The 18,293-nt window shown below is 43.9% G+C and overlaps 1 long non-coding RNA gene across 2 annotated transcripts; it reads left to right on the top strand.

Annotated features, from left to right (window-relative positions):
* Positions 1-6,108: 6,108 nt before the first annotated feature.
* Positions 6,109-7,962, top strand: LOC135430483 (uncharacterized). 2 transcript variants are annotated; one of them, XR_010436624.1, is made up of 5 exons: positions 6,109-6,257; positions 6,336-6,397; positions 6,450-6,500; positions 6,796-6,820; positions 6,884-7,962. It is a non-coding gene; the product is annotated as an uncharacterized LOC135430483 (long non-coding RNA). The 2 variants fall into 2 exon arrangements; XR_010436623.1 differs by having other exon boundaries at positions 6,764-6,820; positions 6,884-7,956.
* The last annotated feature ends 10,331 nt before the right edge of the window (positions 7,963-18,293 follow it).

Consider the following 18,293-nt stretch of genomic DNA (forward strand, 5'->3'; position numbering starts at 1 on the left):
TCAACTCGTAAACAGGAGCGTATTATTCTTTGCTTTGTCTTAAAGTTATAACAATTGATCTTTTTTCTTATTTCATTTATAGCAAGTACTTGTACAAGGCATTTGAAAAGACAGGAACCGGGCGAACACTGCCAGAAGCTGTGGCCAAACGCCACCAAAACAACACGGATAAATGTGAGTCCTAATTTTATATTTTTATATGAGTATATATATATATATATAGGTTATACATATACTTACCCTGCATAAAGAGCCCTCTGGGGTTGGTAAAGGGCGATGGTGAAAGAATGTATTTTGTGCATATATATATATGTAAGTGTGTACGCTCGTGCATTCATTTAATAGAGATTGCGTATTACTGGCCGTGGTAATAGATCTTGGGCCGTTTCCCTTCAGTGAATTAATGACTTGAATTTTCTAACGTGACCTTATGAACTAACATAGCAGCAAAAATAAATGTATTCTAATGCGTTATTTTATGCGTTTCCGGTCAGAAGAAACTCTCCTGCCTCTAGCCAGGGGCGGAAAACGGTTTCGGAACGGACTCACTCTGCTGGACAAATCTCGCTGTCAGAGTCTCGCCTATGCCACTCGCCTCCTGGTCTCTTCTGGCCCGGGATATACACAGTTTCATATTTTCGCTCATCACCCTGTGAGCGAATCGGGTGGGCACCCGCCTATGCTCTCCCACCTTTTTTTTCGCTCAAGGCATTGGGTCCTGAGCAAGTCGTTGCCACCCTAAGGTGCTAAGGGCCCTCGCCGATACATCGATACCTCCTAGTGAATCCCCTATGCAACATCACCCAAAGATTCCCAGCGAAGCAAAGACGCTGACGGGAGCATTGGGAGCAAGGTGTTCGACGTCTGATCTCCTGCCTCTGTCTGTGCCCAACCTAGTCGGCCTACCCCTTTTCTTACACTGAGCCGCGCCCAAAGTGACCTTGGTCTACATACGAATATTCTTTGCATGAAACACTCCTAGGGGTTTGCCTTGCAAGTCTTCTTGTAAGACTGAGTTGACGCACTACTTTGGCCGAAATCGCTCAGTACGAAGTTGCGTCTGTAAACATCTTGGCCTGGTTCCGCCTGGAACACTCGGGCTCGAGCATTACACTGCCGACGACTTCGTTAGTAAGCCTGGTGTAGCTGGCTTCGGACTCGCTGTCTTATAAGGTGTATTTTGTCTGCTGGGTGCAAATGCGAAACCTCATGATCACCCAGAGACCCCAACCTACGAGCCAATTTGTAGCTTGCCCCGTTTAGGAACATGTAATGTCCGAAAACGGCAAGGAGTGGAGTCACCCCTGTCGCCGTGTGTATGGCATTGCGTATAGATACTAGATACTTCTATTTCTGGAAGGTAGAGGTCCCACTCGTGGTGATCTTGCTCCAGATACGCCCTGATTGCCGACAATACAGTACGATTAACTCGCATTGCTCTGTGGCGCGTAGACTGCAGTGCGCATATGCGAGATGCCGAAAGCTGCGATCATGCTTTGGAAAGTACCCGATATGAACTGTCGTCCGTTGTCAGAGTGAATGACCTCGGGTACTCCAAACTTATAGAAAACCTCGCTGACCAAAAAGTCCTCCACGTTAAGAGCCGTAGCCTCTCGCATCGCTTTAAAAGACCGTGAATTTTGAAAAATGGTCGACCACCATGCAGATTCAAGCGTCCCCTTGCCTCAAACGTGGGTACTTTCCCAGAAAGTCGACATACAGTTTTTGGAATGGTCACTACGTCTTTTCCTAGACCCACTTGCATGCGGAAGTTCGGTGCCTTGATTTCCTTGCATGTCGCGCACTGCCTTACCCATGCCGGGCTAGTAAAACTGCCCGTAAGGTCCCGAGTGTTTTTACGACACCACCATGACCAGCCGTCTACGTGGGCGTTCGCTATTAAGCCGACTGTCAAAGAGCTTGGCACCCACAGCTTCCACACGGTGCCTTCTAACTCGTCTTCTAGGTGAACGAATGAAAAGCACACCTCCCTCAACCTTCAGATCTGGTTGTTTGTCCTAATTCGAACGTACCTGTTCGAGCAACGCCTGATATTCCGCTGACTCGCGATAGAGTGTCGGCTACCATGCTTTCACTGCCTTTACGGAGCTCGATGGTAAGGTCGTAGCCGTGCAGCAGCAATGACTAACGAGCTAGCCTCCCGCTTAGGTCTTTTATGACCATCAGCCTTTTTAAGCTGGCGTGATCGATGATGCATGTAAAAGGCATCCCTTCTATTTACGGTCTGAACTTTTTTATTGACAGTATCGACGCTAAGCACTCCTTTTCTGTGTCGGAATAGTTCCGTTGTTGTTTATTCAACTTGGCTGAAAAGAAGGCTATGGGTCGTTCCTGATTATCGGTGTCTTTTTGGAACAGCAAAGAATGGCTTGGAAATGCCCACGTGCACGAGCACTGGGGCCGTGGTCAGTGCGGTCTTCAACGGCTTGTGTTGCCTTGTACTCAACACAAACTTGTCTCTATCTTCTTTTTAACATTTCGGCCAATGGTGCGGCCATGGTTGCGAAATCTCACATAATGCGCCAGTACCAACCTGCTGTTCCCGAAAATGAGCGAACTTATTCGCGCGACCGAGGCACGCGGATTCGTTTGATCGCTATAACCAATTCGGGGTCCATGCGAAACGTGCCATCACCAACAATAAATCGGAGATATTTTAATGCCTTGAAGCAAAATTTGGATGTGTGCAGTCCGATTGAGAGGTTCGCTTCCCTTAAGCGTTGATCCACTCATCGCAGATATCTTTAATGCGTTTGAAAATCTGGGGAAATAACCAGTAGATCGTCTAAATAAGCAAAGACGTTGGACCTTAGCTCGGTGAGAATGACCTTGTCCATCAGACGAACTAGACGTTGTGCTGCATTGCATAGCCCAAATGGCATGACTCGAAACTGGTATAAGGGCCTACCTGGTACGGTTAAATGCGTTAGATGCCTTCTTAACAGGGTAGTGGATATGCGTCTTTTACAGTCAAATAATTGAGCTTGCGTGCATCGAGGTAAACACGGTTTTTACCCGGTCTTCGCACTTCTGTTGTGCGGTTACTCAATGGGCTGTTGCACGCTTCTATAACCCCCAAACTCAACATTTTGTCCATCATCCACTACTTTCTGCGTCGCTGGCGATAACGAGTAGGGTCTATCTTTGAACGGTTGGGCACCTTCTACTAGGTCGATAGTGTGCTTCTCTAAGTCGGTCGTTCTTAACCCGCTACGTTCAAAAGACAAAAACTCCCGCTTGACCGCCGCCAACTCTATCCTTTCTTCCCTAGACAACTCCCATGAATCCGGCTCACTTTCGAGTTCTTCCTCGTCTTCCGCATAGTGCGTAATCGACGCGGCCTAGAGCTCTTCCCCTTGGCGCTCTGTGGAGATTAGCTTCTCGAGGCCCAAAATATGTGCCCCCTACCTATAACCGATTTATCTTCTCCTCCAGCGGTTGTGAGGACAGAAATGTAAGGTTGCACCGTAACCCCTAATTCTTCGACCAACTCTCGACTTACTTTTCCCAGCAGGCTGACGGAGGCTCCTGTGTCTGGCGCCTCGTAATCCTGCCTCTGCGGAAACGCGCCCGAGCATTCACCATTCGTCGGGTGGATAGCGTCATCGCATCCAGCTGTCGCTCACCAAAAATTATATTTCGGGCCGACATGTATGCCCGAACACGTTCTTCATATGGTAAGCCCCTTAATGTTCATCCTTTAGTTTTTGTTGATCCTTATGGTCTATATTCGTCTCCTTTTCAACTACTATTGGCTTTGGTAGGTGTTCTTCTCCTGCCTTTCCGCGGTCGCCATCCCCGAACGCGTCTGTCCCGCCATCATCGCGCTCCATCTGGGGTTTCCCGGTCAATTTTCGCACTGTGGGCAGAATGTGTCCGGCTTTTCGCATCAATAGCAGAATATCTTCCGCTCTTTAGACAGGCAGTCTCTAAAGATGTGGTCGAACTGCCTACAGTTCCAGCATACTAGCCGGGAAGATGTCCTGCCTCGCACGAAGGCCTCCTCCAGTGCTCTAGGCGGCGCGTTGCGCACGATATGGTGATACTTTACCTCGTGAACTGTCGACTTTATTCCTTGCGAGTTCGGCTTTTGCGACCAATGTGCCTCTCCACTTCTATGCACTCTTGGTGCAGCTCATCCACGGTGAGTACATCCATAGCATAGATATATTTGGCAAGACTCTCCTTCAAACCACACTTTATCATCTTCACCAGCTCGCGGTCTCTCAACGGCTTCTGGAATTGCGCGGCGAGTTGACGCATGTGGTGGATGAAATCGCTGTAGTAGCTCCTGCATTACATCACGCTTCGCCTGATAGCCCCGGAACCTGTCCAAGAGAACATGTCGCAGTTGCATCTAGCTGTCGACCCTAAAATGCTGCACATGCATACAATACCACTCGCAGGCACGGCCTGTCAGGAGCAGGGGAAAGCCGCGAAGGACCTCCTTCCATGGGCATTGATATTGCCTCTGTAGGAACTCTAGTCGAAACGCGAAGTCCTCGACAGAATTCATTGCGTCCTCGCCATCGAACCTGACGTTCCACCGCGCGAGCTTCAGGTACACCGTTTCTCGTACGTTGACATATGCTTCCTCCGGCTGAAAGTCATCCGCTCTCCGGACCTCTTTCAGGAACTACAGGTTTCGTGCAGGTCTATCTTGTTTCGCCAATTCCTTCTCTAAATCTACCAGATCACTCGCGGAAATTCATTGGCGTTCTCACCAGACCTCCTGCCGGACGTGGCGGTGGCAGTGCCGACTCTGCGTCAGCGTCCGAAACCCAGTCAGGCACCTGTTCCTCAGCCATACTAATCCCTTCAGAAAACTGTACCCCTCTTTTCTATAAGGCTTACTAGACCTAATACAAAAAAAAACTTCACAGATAAATCCTATTAAATAAATAAATAAATAAACATACACCAACAAACCTTACTAATATTGAATAAATAAATAAATAAATAAACATCGACAACAAAACTAACTCGCAAAAATTGTTTTTTTACGTTTCAAATTCAATTTTATATATTTTGGGGGAGAGAAAACAAATCCTAACATAGGCTAACTTGTCTACGCATTATCTGGACAGTGGAGAACATTTAAGCATTTGTCAATTGCTCAGATCGTCAGTTTGACGGACGAACGGCATTCAAGGAACGCTATCTTGAAGTCTATTTGGCTTCTGTTACACTTCTGGGCACTTTTGAGACATACTGTGTCACCAGTGCGGCGCAGGATCGAATCTATATCGTCCTGGGTCACCTGACTCCGAAGCCCATATAACTACGGCCAGCACACACCAAAAGTAAACACAGAGTGAGACAAAACAAATAGTAAACATTAAACAAACTCTAACAAAGCATACCCTAATATCACATTTTGTCAAAGGTTATTTTGTTATGGCGGCTACCACCAGGCTATGATGGCAAACGCTTCGCCAATATGCGAACGTGTCATACAAACTAGCCATGGTAATGGACACCATGGCAAGATCCGTCTCCGTCGCTCTTCTGGCCATTCTTGGGGTATGCTGTGTGACAGATGCGGCGCAGGCTCGATTCTACATCGTCCTGTCTCCGAAGCTCATATTTATTTATTTATTAGAGGTCGACACGACGAGTGTCTTCCTAATTATTTAAAACATTATAAATACATTATAAGAATTAAATGCTAAAAGCCTAGTTAGAGAACACAATTTTCTAATAGCATTACCAACCGATGGAGGTGTTTTATTTGCCAGTCCGGCCAGCTGTTCCCCTTTTCACAGCTAATTTTGTCAGTGACGCTATTAGAGCCTACATCTAAGAAGAAGGGTGTAAGTAGGAAAAAAGTGCTATTAAGTTAAATTAAAAATAATCTTAATTTGCTATATTATTTAAGAGAATGCCATAAATAGGAGAAAAGAAAGTAAAAAGATTGCAGCCCGCAGTCCGCATAATCGATATTAAAAGAACTACCACATCAGTAGCAAAACATACCTACAGAACACTATTCAAAATGACCCACATAATCGATAAACAACAAAGAGCCGGAACTTCTTCCAAACAAAACATTATTATCCACTTTACTCTTCCAGTTCGGGCCCCGGTTCCGGACCCAGCGTACCCTATCTGAGACGCTCCCCTGATCTCGTTTCCCTCAGTTTGGCCACTAGATGGCCTGCATCAGCCTGTGTCGGCTGTCATGCCCCCTCTCCTCATCAATGGATATTTAGCCGGACATTGTTTTCTTTCAATATGTGCGTATATGCAACCAATTGCATTTCTTTAAAATGATTAACAATTAATATTATTTTTTATTGCATGTATCTCGGCAGGTTATATACACTCAGCTATTTACAATCACCTGCAAGCGAACATTTCTTTTCAACTTCACCAGGTGCGTATAACTGTGGCGTGCTCTTATTGTTATTGACAGTTGACCTTAATAGCTAAAATAAAAGTCGCAAAAAAACAACAAAAAGGAAAGATACAAACACCAGGTAATTATTGCACCAATGGGGGAGCAAGTACCCTCTGCAATAAATATGTATATATATATGTGCCACAAATAAAGATGTGATATATGTGTTAAAGCGCTTATTATACCTTGCCTGCCTAAAGAGCTCTCTGGGTGGGGGCGGTAGTTGCCATCATAATGGGTATTTTGCACATATGGTGCATGACATATATATACATTAAGTGGGTATCGCTCGGGCACAAGTTAACAAAAATCTAAATATTTTCTTTGTTATTTGTTGGGCAGACGCAATAATCTTTGTTCTGATCGCACTTTAGGGAATTTTCTTAAGCGAAACTAGGCGTAAGTACATGTATCATTTATCCACAAGAACTAAACCTAATAGTGGCAAAAATCTTTTCTAAGTCAGGGGTTTCGAACATGAGTCTACGTCTGACTCTGCCTGCTACTCGGGGCGAGGAAGGACGACATGGGACTGAATCACTCGGATGAAGTGGGCGTGGTCGCACCCGTGGCCGCTTTTTAGCCTTTCCTTCTGGATAGCGTCGGTGATCAGTGCGCCGAGGGTATGGCTGACGTGCACCGCTGAGCCGAAACCGGGCCTGGGAGTGAAACTGTTGGCCTCTCTGGCCCGACAGCTGATCCCTTCGTTGCCGTAACCGTAGGTGGTTTCTTTTATTGTCTTATTTTTTTTAATTGTTCGTCCCGTGTCGCATGTAAGTTTTAAGTTTTTAAATTTTTGTATATCTCAATGTTTGAACTCATGTTTCTTTATTAAACAGCAAAAAATATTCCTCGTTATTTTTAATTTGTACGCGTCGGCTTAGTTGGCCGGTTAGTAAACGTTTCTAGAATATTTAAGTACGGAGCCTACATGCAAAAGGAAAAGTTTTTGTCTGGCTTCGAGCACGGCACGCCCGCCGCTGACTGCTGACAAAATCGAACTCCCTGCTGTACATTTGGGCAGCAACGTCATCGGTGCCGAATTTCGGCAAACGCATACATGTAAGAGGTGAGCACCGTTGCTGCCCATCTGCACAGCTGCACTCTAGGGTCAACGGCCCAGTTGTAGGCCAAGGGCATTAGCACCCGATCCGCTCTCTTCCTAATCTCTCTATGACCGAATCGGTCTCCCAATCATGGTTGTTCTATCGCGTTACCCCTCTCAGCGCAGTGGATAACAAGCCAGGCAAAGCAAGATACTAATTTCCGGAAAGCTATCCCACTTGAAAAGCGCATTGCCATTGGACTCTACACACTGGGCTCGTCAGCAGAGTAACGGGCTCTTGCACCCGAATACCTGCCGCGTCAATTTTTAACGAAAGACAAAGTTGAGGAATGTGTTCGAGGATTTGAGGAGATTGGTTTGCACCAGTGCTTTGGTGCGATTGGTATGACGTTTTCAAATTTTTCGTTAAGCAGATTATAATAACATTCTCTATAGATGGAAGTCACATAGAAATTCATCCAACTGCCGCCGAGGCCATTGACTACTACAACTACAAAGGATGGTACTCGATTATCCTTTTGGCACTAGTCGGTAATTAAAGATAAAACTGCTTCAATGGTGTATGTTCAATACCAATTTTCACACATTTATATTTAGTTACAGATTTCTTTATGTGAATGTCGGTTTTCCAAGTCGCTGCCACGATTCGCAAGTCTATGAAAGTAGTTCATGGAAGACTTTGGTTGAATCTACACCCATTTTTCAGGCGAAAGCAAAAAAATTGGCTGGAGTCGACGTACCAGTGGTATTACTTGGCGATTTGGCATTCCGTTTTAGCACAAACCTTATGAAGCCGTATCCATTTTGTGTTTCTGCGCCAGAGCAGCAAAAGGCATTCAACTATGCTCTATCAAGGGCAAGACGAGTCGTTGAAAATGCCTTTGGCCAGTTAAAGGCACGTTTCCGCAGGGTTGGTAAAGGATTGGATAATCGCTGCGACAAAACTACCAATATAGTTATGGCCTGTTGTATTTTGCACAATTTTTTTAATTGCGATAATAGTGACATTTTGGACGAATGGGTGGAACCGGAAAATATTCGTGCGCAGCCTGAGCACACCAATGCCTCAAATGATTTTAATGGCACTGCTGAAAGTATTAGGTAGGTTATAACTACCTTTATAGCAACAACCCAATAAATAAAAACAATTTTTATAGCAAAACAAATCTTTAACTGCATTCTTTGCAATTACTTTCTATCTTATTACTTATAGTTTTATTTTACATTGATTTAATATATTTTATTATTTATTATTTTATTATTATTTTGAAATTGACTTCTCCATTCGCTCCAGAATTGCCAACCGTGCATTGGCTATTTTTTTAATTTCCTCCGTCCGCTCCCTCATAGCTGCCACCACGGCCGCTTCAAATGGGGTCATTTCTGACCTCTTAAGCCTTCGCATCTTTGCAGAATGCGGCGTGGTGGACGGAGAATTTTCTTCATCCTGCGAGCATAATGGTGAGTACGATGACTGCGATGGCTGGTCTTTTTTCTGCTTATAGAACAATTTTGGGAGCTCTCCGCCTCCTTCGGAGCAATTGGCTCATCTGTAATGAAAAATGTTTTTAAGGAGCGTATTCCATTTTGGCTTAAAATTTGAAATGAAAGTATAAATTACCTGTACTCTGTTGCACTACTTGTGAGAAGTTTATGGACTTCACTGAGCCAATTATTTTGTGCACCCGCTCAAAATGGGTCCATCCTGATGGAACCCCTTTCAGATGCGCCTAAAGCTTTCAATTCGCTCCTGAAAAATAAGTTAAATTTAATAAAATAAAAGAAGCTGTTATAATATATAACATAAATAAATCAAAGCATCCTTACTTGTACTTCCGCGTTGTGTTGTCTATTTTTGATCGCACGTCTTGCCAAGATAAACTTTCGAAGCCAGCTTCGGAAAGTTTGGCACACATGCGTTGAAAACTATGCACGTTTTTTTGTGCAGACCTCAGCGCCACGAAATTCTCCTCCCACAAGTCCAAAAGAACGGCCTCGAAGTAGGGTCTCCATTTGGCATAATCTTTACGAATTTTCGCCATCGTTAAAGCTAAAAACAGTGGTATTAGTACAATTTTAAAATATAATTTAAGTTTACCGCTTACCTTCGTTGCTATATCAGCTGTTTATGGTAATGATACTTTCACAAATTTCATAACATCGATAGAAAACGCGATAAATCATCGCAAAAAACTCGAAATGTTCGGGGCGAATTTACACATTTTTCAAAAATATGACATATTTTAAAAATGTGTGTAATGTGTTTTCTTATGGGAAAACGAACAGGCCGCATTTTACACATTTTGCAAAAATTTTCAAGAAATGTGTTCAGTGGAGAGAGGCTACGACTCTTTCCACTCCACCATTGAGGTAGAGATAACTGCGCGGCTTTTTAAATGTGGTAGGCCTAATCCACACATTACTATTTATTAATTTTTTATTAACCACAACAACGACTATTTTCAATATAATAAACAAATACATTTAGATTAAATCCAAAATAATTTGTGTTTAAAATTATTAATACTATAAATATACTCTTAGCAGTCCTACTCTCTCTGGGAATAACAAAATGGTCGCAAGCACCCATGGGGCTCACTCGCATCAATTTATCATGTTTCGATTATTTTGCTGTTTGACGTATCTATGTATTGTATGGTTAGTGACCGAAGCCTAAATCGTATATACGTGTGTGAATAGATATATGTACATACATATGATTACATTCTTTCGTAGGCTTTAATATTGATATTGATTTTTGAATTATTGATTTTATTTGAAAATGCATACATATTTATGTTGAGTGAGTGATACATGCAAACTCATACCTACAGAAATACTAATCAGAAAAAGTCTGGGTTACGCGCTTGCTTGCTTAGGCTTTGGCCGAAACAATGACTTACTTACCTTTTTTAATTGGTGAAGGGATCCAACGAGCATTAATTAAAAAAAAAGTTCTCCCTGTAGGAATTGAACTTGCGACCCGCGACCGACGCAGCGAACTGTTTCCACTTGCTGTATACCTTGCAACCATACCAAGAGCTGGTTCTTAACGAAAAAAAACTGAACTCAAATAGCAGCACATACACAGAGAACAGCATACGATGCAATCGAAATTGTAATTCTTTTTGTGTGTATGTATATGAGTGTAAGTCTGCAAACGATACAGAAACTCTTGCGCTAGCTGCCGCTGACACGCCTGCCATTATATACATATATAACCACACGTTTTCTTTAATACCCTGAACACATTAAAAATGGGTAAAATGGGAAGGAAGCATACCCGACCCCATAAAGTACATATATTTTTGATCAGCATCAATAGCTGAGTCGATCTACCCATGTCTGTCCGTCGGTGCGTCCGTCCGTAAGTATGAACGCAAGAATCTCAGAGCCTATCAGAGCTAGAGACTCGAAATTCTTACCGAAGGTCCACCTAGTACCCGCGTTGTACAAGTTTATATCCGATAATCGATGAGTTTTTTGAACAAATCTCTTATGTTTTTAGAGCTAGAGTCAACAAACTTGTCTTGGCGTTTCTGGAATAATATATATAAACATCAAGTATCGGTTAAGAAATACAAAAGTTATTAAAGAAAACTTATTTTAGCTGGCCACGTTTTGGGGTAGCTAGGGCACATTGCAAGAAATGCGATTGTATTTTTTTCTATGCTGTGTGTATGTGCTACTTTTTGAATCCTTTTTTTTTCAGTAGCAGTGAATTGTTGGTTTGAATGATGAGTAGAGACGGTGGCAGGTAGTGTGGTATGTTACCAGTTCGTGTCCTATAGGGGAAACTATTTATTTATTTATTTGTTAATTTATTTTGATTATTTATGCCAAAGCAAACGAGCTCATAGCGCGAGCTGAATTTGGTCTTGGTAGAAGGGGGTTCAGGCGATTCCCTAGTCGGGACTAAAGCCTCTTAATTTGCTTAAGACCCAGGAAGAATCATGAAAAAATTTGGGATTACAATTGATTGGGAACGAATCATGTGAAACATTAATTTTGAATAATGCTATTTCACGGGGAGTTAAGAAATTAAATATAGTTATATATATGCTAGCAGAAGATTTGCCAGCAATACTAGCAGCCAATGAATCGCAAGTGGTGTATGAAAGAAATGCGGAACACAAAAACTCTCTTACGAGAGGCAATAACATTCAAAATAGGAACTGATGGGGCTGAATATATGAGGCCTACCGGGACTACTTCAGAGGGTACCGCAGGGGTGACATTCGGTAATCGGTTGGAGAAGGCGATAAGGACAGCATTGGGGATAAATCTAAGTTGCAAGGCAAAAAAAAAAACAGCGGCGTAGGTGTTAGGACAGGTGTAGAGGGCGAATTCGAAATTTTAGTCTCAAGCCGCCGATTAGCTGGAGACTTACATTTATATTTGGTGAGCAACTAGAAACTCGAGTCAAACTTACTTGAGAGCTGATTAGCCACATTATTAAGACTTAAAAATTGATTTCTCAAGGAATTATATATTTTGGAGAAATCAATTTGCGTGGCGATGCATACTGGGCACGACCAACGTAAGCCGTCGCAGCCCTTCTTTGAAATTGCAGCGATCTTTGCCGCAATCACGCTTAGTGAGACTTGCACATCAAGCATGCATCGTTTTCTCACTTAGCCAACAATAACAATCTTCATCCTGCTTGAGCTTACAACTTTTTTAAAAGCACGACATATTGACTACCGGGGTTATAGATAAGCAGAATTAAGTTGCGAGTGCGCACAGCGAACTTAAATCGGCGCACAAAAATAGAGCGAGCAAACACTCAAAAAATATTCCTACCCAAACAATATTTGTTTGAAGCATCGGAAAACAGCACAAACAGAAATATGCGAACATAATCGAAATCAAAATAATACTAACAACAACACGGAACTGAGGTCGCGTTCAATAAATGCAATAATTAATAAACTTACGCTGCACAACAGATGACACTTTGCACAAGTAATAAATGCTTTTTGAATAAAGCACAAAAGATGCAAAACTTACAAAACAAAAAGCAGGTTAGAAGCGCAAAAATATAGAAAACTCTTGGAGCACATGTAAAACACGTCAGTCACTCTCAACTGAGAACTCTCTCTCTTATCGGATTCGTTAGACTTGGTCTGTTGGGTAATGTTGTTCAACCTTTGCGTCTTAGACCCGTTATTCTTTGAGAGCTGTTGTGAAGCTTTTGACCTTGCGGTTAATCGGACTCAACGTCGGAGATCGCTGGTTTTATATAAGTAGCTGCCTGTCTGAATCTTGCCGTAGATTAGTCTACGTCCATTGGCTCTGGAAGCTGTGGTTGCCACTGCTTGCTACCAGGAGGTTGCTGTTGCCACCTTGGGTATTGTTTCTCTAAAAATGAGGATTCTTCTCGAACTTATCGCCACCTTGGGGTTGACAACGCGTCTGTTGCCGGCTGGCCTCAAATTTCTGTAGCTCGTCTTGGTAAAACTTTGCGTACCTTCTCTCTATTCCCTTGCTAGGCGCCCAACCTCAATGACCTCCCAAGATCCGACACAAACGCATGCAACGAACCTGATCTTGCCTTTTCGAGGAGGATTTCGGCCGCAGCTGCCTCGTGGTTTATTACTATTTTACTGGTGACAAGGGTTAGCCTCTTCTCAAACTTATCATAATATGTACTCCAGTAGGGGTATCCAAAGGATTGCTCTTAAAGTTTAACACCCTGTTGTGCGATGTTAGAATTATTTTCGCTACACCCTTATTTTGTTTTTAAAAGTGTTATAGTGTTAATAGTGCCTGATAGTGTCCAAGCAATATAGTCTTCTTGTTTGCCTGAAAATTCAGGAATGGAATTTATAATGTCCAAAGGCTCGTTACACTCTACACTAGGTTATATTGCAATCTTCTGCTATGTGTCTATCTGAGGGCTGCTCACTTGTAACTGTATATTTTCTATAACCTGTCTAAACTCCTGTTGGAACTCTTGTCTGATCGCCACTTCTAAAATTAAGCGCAGACTTTTATCGTGTGTTTCTTGGGGCAATTGATTCTTCGTCACTGTCAGGGCGAATATAGCTTCGGTATTTTGTCCAGCTCATAATATAAATGGTCTCAATTACAAATCTTGCCACTTAAGCTCGCTTAATGATGCCGACAAAAAAAAAAGAAAAACTAGCAAGAATTCATTAAGTGAGCTTGTGCCGGCACTCTTAAAAAAAAATAAACATATAAAAATAACAGGCATTATGCAGAACGCGAACCCAAAAGACTGCCGCTTACGTTTGTTGTTGTAAGAGTCGCGATTTTTAATGCTGATATTTATACGGCAGCACTTATTGCGCAATCCTTTTAAATTTACGTTTATTTAAATTACGTTTGGTTCATTTACTTGTGGCAAAATTCAACGCTTTAACACTAATGTGTTTGTTACGAAACTGCTTGTTTTTCTTTGGGCCGCGCCGGTTCTCTGGGTGTAGTCCAATCCCTGGCCCGCTGTCCGCACAATCGATAACAAAATAGCCACCACTTCTGTAGCAAAACAGACCTAAACAACACTATCATCACTAAACGTCAAACAGGCGGAACTACTCACAAATGAACAACATTAACAGTTGTGACAACAAGAAATGGAAGCAATAATGGTGAGACACTAATATAAATTAACAAAAAAAAAACACTACAGATCCACTTTACTTTTCCAGATCGGGTCCCGGTTCCGGACCCAGCGTACCCGCCCTACCTGAGACGAACACCTACTCTCGTCTCCTTCATTTTGGCCACGGGATGGCCTGTATCAGCCCGTGTCGGCAGTCATGCCCCCTCTCCCCATCATCAGTTAATTAGCCGGACATTGTTTTCCTTCAATATATGCGTGTAATCGGTTGCATTTCCTTATAATTATTAACAATTATAGGATATCTTCACGCTGCTATTCATCATTTCGTGCAAGCTGACAATTGTCTTCAACTCGTAAACAGGTGCGTATTATTCTTTGCTTTGTCTTAAAGTTATAACAATTGATATTTTTTCTTATTTCATTTATAGCAAGTACTTGTACAAGGCATTTGAAAAGACAGGAACCGGGCGAACACTGCCAGAAGCTATGGCCAAACGCCACCAAAACAACATAAATGTGAGTCCTAATTTTATATTTTTTATATGAGTATATATATTTATATATAGATTATATACATGGCATGCAAATGTACTTAATCGCTTAATGGTGAAAGAATGTATTTTGTGCATATACATATGAAAGTGTGTACTGCTCGTGCATGCATTTAATAATCGAGATTGCGTATTACTGGCCGTGGTAATAGATCTTGGGCCGTTTCCTTTCAGTGCATTAATGATTTGAATCTTCTAACGTGACCTTATAAACTAACATAGCAGCAAATATAAATTTATTCTAATGCGTTGTATTATGCATTCATTGGTCGGAAGAACCCCCCCTGCATCGGACAACTATCGCGGCTTTCTGGCCTCTGCCTCTAGCCAGGGGCGGAAAACGGTCTCGGAACGGACCCACTCTGCTGGACAAATCTCGCTGTCAGAGTTTCGCCTTTGCCACTCGCCTCCTGGTCTCTTCTGTTATGCCGCGTAGCCTTGGCGGCGTAGGATCTCTGGCCCGGGATAGACACATTTTCATACTTTCGCTCATCACCCTGCGAGCGAATCGGATGGGCACCCGCCTATGCTCTCCCACCTTTTTTTCGCTCAAGGCAGTGGGTCCTGAGCTAGGCGCTGCCACCCCTGCGAAATTTGGGGCGCTCTAAGGAGCTAAGGGCCCTCGCCGATATATCGGTACCGTCTAGTGAATCCCCTATGCAACATCACCCAAGGATTCCCAACGAAGCAAAGTCGCTGACGGAAGCATTGGGAGCAAGGTGTTCGACGTCTGATCAAAGTGAGACATACAACGAAATTGGTCTACACACGAATATCCTTTGCATGAAACACTCCTAGGGGCTTGCCTTGCAAGTCTTCTTGTAAGTATAAGTTGTTTCCTACTCGACGCACTGGCTTCGGACTCGCTGTCTAATAAGGTGTATTTTGTCTGCTGGGTGCAAATGCTAAACCTCATGATCACCCAGAGACCCCAACCTACGAGCTAATTTGTAGCTTGCCCCGTTTAGGAACATGTGATGTTCGCTCGGTCACTACGTCTTTTCCTAGACCCACTTGTTTGCGGAAGTTCGGTGCCTTGATTTCCTTGCATGTCGTGCACTGCCTTATGGTAAAATCGTAGCCGTGGCGTCTATGCTATCCTCTCGTCTCACAGCTTCAATGACCTGGCGCCTCGTAATCCTGCGTCTGCGGAAGCGCGCACAAGCCTTCACCACTCGTCGGGTGGCCAGCGTCATCGCATCCAGCTGTCGCTCACCAACAATACTATTTCAGGCCGACATGTATGCCCGAAGACGTTCTTCATATGGTAAGCTCCTTAATGTTCTTCCTTTAGTCTTATTCTGATCCTTATGGTCTATATTCGTCTCCTTTTCAACTACTATTGGCTTTGGTAGGTGTTCTTCTCCTGCCTTTCCGCGGTTGCCATCCCCGAACGCGTCTGTCCCGCCATCATCACGCTCCATCTGCGGTCAATTTTCGCACTGTGAGCAGAATGTGTCCGGCTTTCCTCATCAATAGCAGAATATCTTCCGCTCTTTAGACAGGCAGTCTCTAAAGACGTGGTTGATCTGCCTACAGTTCCAGCATACTTGCCGGGAAGACGTCCAGCCTCGCACGAAGGCCTCCTCCAGTGCTCTAGACGGCGCTTCCGCACGATGTGGTGATACTTTAACCCCGTGAACTGTCGACTTTACTCCTTGCGAGTATCGCGACGGCTGCACGTCTCCACTTCTATGCACTGTTGGCGCAGCTCATCCACGGTGAGTACATCCATAGCATATATGTATTTTGACAGACTCCCCTTCAAACCACGCTTTATAATTTTCACCAGTTCACGGTCTCTTAGCGGCTTCTGGAATCGCACGGCGAGTTGGCGCATGTGATGGGTGTAATCGTCCACCCCTTCGATGGTCTGTTGCTCTGGTTGTAGAAGGTCTTGCATCACATCATGCTCCGTCTAATAGCCCCGGAGCCTGTCTAAGAGAGCGTGCCGCAGTTGCATCCAGCTGTCGACCCGAGAATGCAGCAAGTGCATCCAATACCACTTGCGGGCACGGCCGGTCAGGAGCAGGTTAAAGCCGCGCAGGAGCTCCTTCCACAGGCATTGATATTGCCTCTGCAGGAACTCCAGCTGAAACACGAAGTCCTCGACAGAATTCATGGCGTCCTCGCTATCGAACTTGAAGTTCCACCGCCCGAGCTTCAGGTTCGCTGCTTCTCGTACGTTGGCATACGCTTCCTCCGGCTGAAAGCCATCCGCTCTCCGGACCTCTACTCGGAAGTGGCGATTATTCGGATTACGCCAGTTTCTCGCCTGAGCATCCGCGACGTACACTGGGTGGATGAGTACTCCGCTCCTCGCGCACCTGGTCTGTGAGACTTAAGTGGAAGCGATGGTGGAAATGCCTCGCGCTGGATCCCTTCTCGCTCATTCGGGATGGCGGCTGTTCGTGGCACATCAATGATGCCCTTCATCATCTCCATGAATCCTGTTCGCATCTCCTCGCGGATGGACTCGCTGATGCCAGATGGCAGATTGCATGTAGATATGACTGGTGGGCCGATGTGAGTACTGAGTCTTTCGTCGCTTTTTCGAACTCCAGGTTCCGTGGAGGTCTATCTTGTTGCGCCAATTCCATCTCTAAGTCTACCAGATGACCCTCCGCCGGGATCTGCCTCTCAGGAAATCCCCGGAAATTCATTGGCGTTCTCACCAGATCTCCTGCCGGATGTGGCGGTGGCAGTGCCGACGCTCCGTCAGCGTCAGAATCCCAGTCCGACACCTGTTCTTCAGCCATACTAAACCCTTAAGAAAGCTGTACCCCTCTTTACTATAAGGCTTACAAACCCTAATACAAAAAAAAAACTTAACCAATATTTCCTATTAAATAAATTAATAAATAAACATCTACCAACAAATCTTACTAATATTGAATATATAAACATCGACCACAAAACTAACTCACAAAAAAAACTTTTTTATCTTTTCTCAATCAATTTCATATACTTTGGGGGGAGAGTAGACAAATCCTAACATCAGGCTAACTCTGTATACGCATAATCTGGACTGTGGACAACATTTAATCATTCGTCAAATGCTCAGGTCGTCAGTTTTACTGACGAACGGCTTCTGTCGCAATTCTGAAAACCTCTGGGACATGCTGTGTGACAGGTGCGGCGCAGGATCGAATCTATATTGTCCTGGGTCACTTGTCTCCGAAGCTCATTTAACTACGGCCAGCACATTCCGAACATAAACACAGATTGGGACAAAGCAAATAGTAAACATTAAACAAACAAAACCTAAATATCACATCATATCACAAGATGCCTTTGTCATTGCGGCTACCACCAGGCCACGATGAACGGTTGCGAACGCTTCGCCAACATGCGAACGTGACTTACCACCATCAACCACGAAAAGAAAAACTTTTTTTGCTCAGTAATATTCTAACAATCTCTGCCTTCGTCGTGCTTCTCGGATTCCACTACACGCTGCGAGATTATGAGCCGCATACTCGTGCCACATAACACATCAGGTGTGGATCCTAAAGCCAAGGGAAACTTTTCCTTGTACCTGCATTGATATTTTCATTTCCTTTTTTTTTATTTCTGCCCCCGACGCCCCCGACTCCAAAGAAGCCGGAACAAATTTAAAAATCTTAATTGAGCGATTGGCTCCCCCATAAAAAATGGTATTTAGTA

Source organism: Drosophila montana, unplaced genomic scaffold, assembly GCF_035044405.1.
Source record: "Drosophila montana isolate Dmon_TW-CO22-7 unplaced genomic scaffold, ASM3504440v1 contig_3027_1, whole genome shotgun sequence".
NCBI classification, from domain to species: Eukaryota; Metazoa; Arthropoda; class Insecta; order Diptera; family Drosophilidae; genus Drosophila; species Drosophila montana.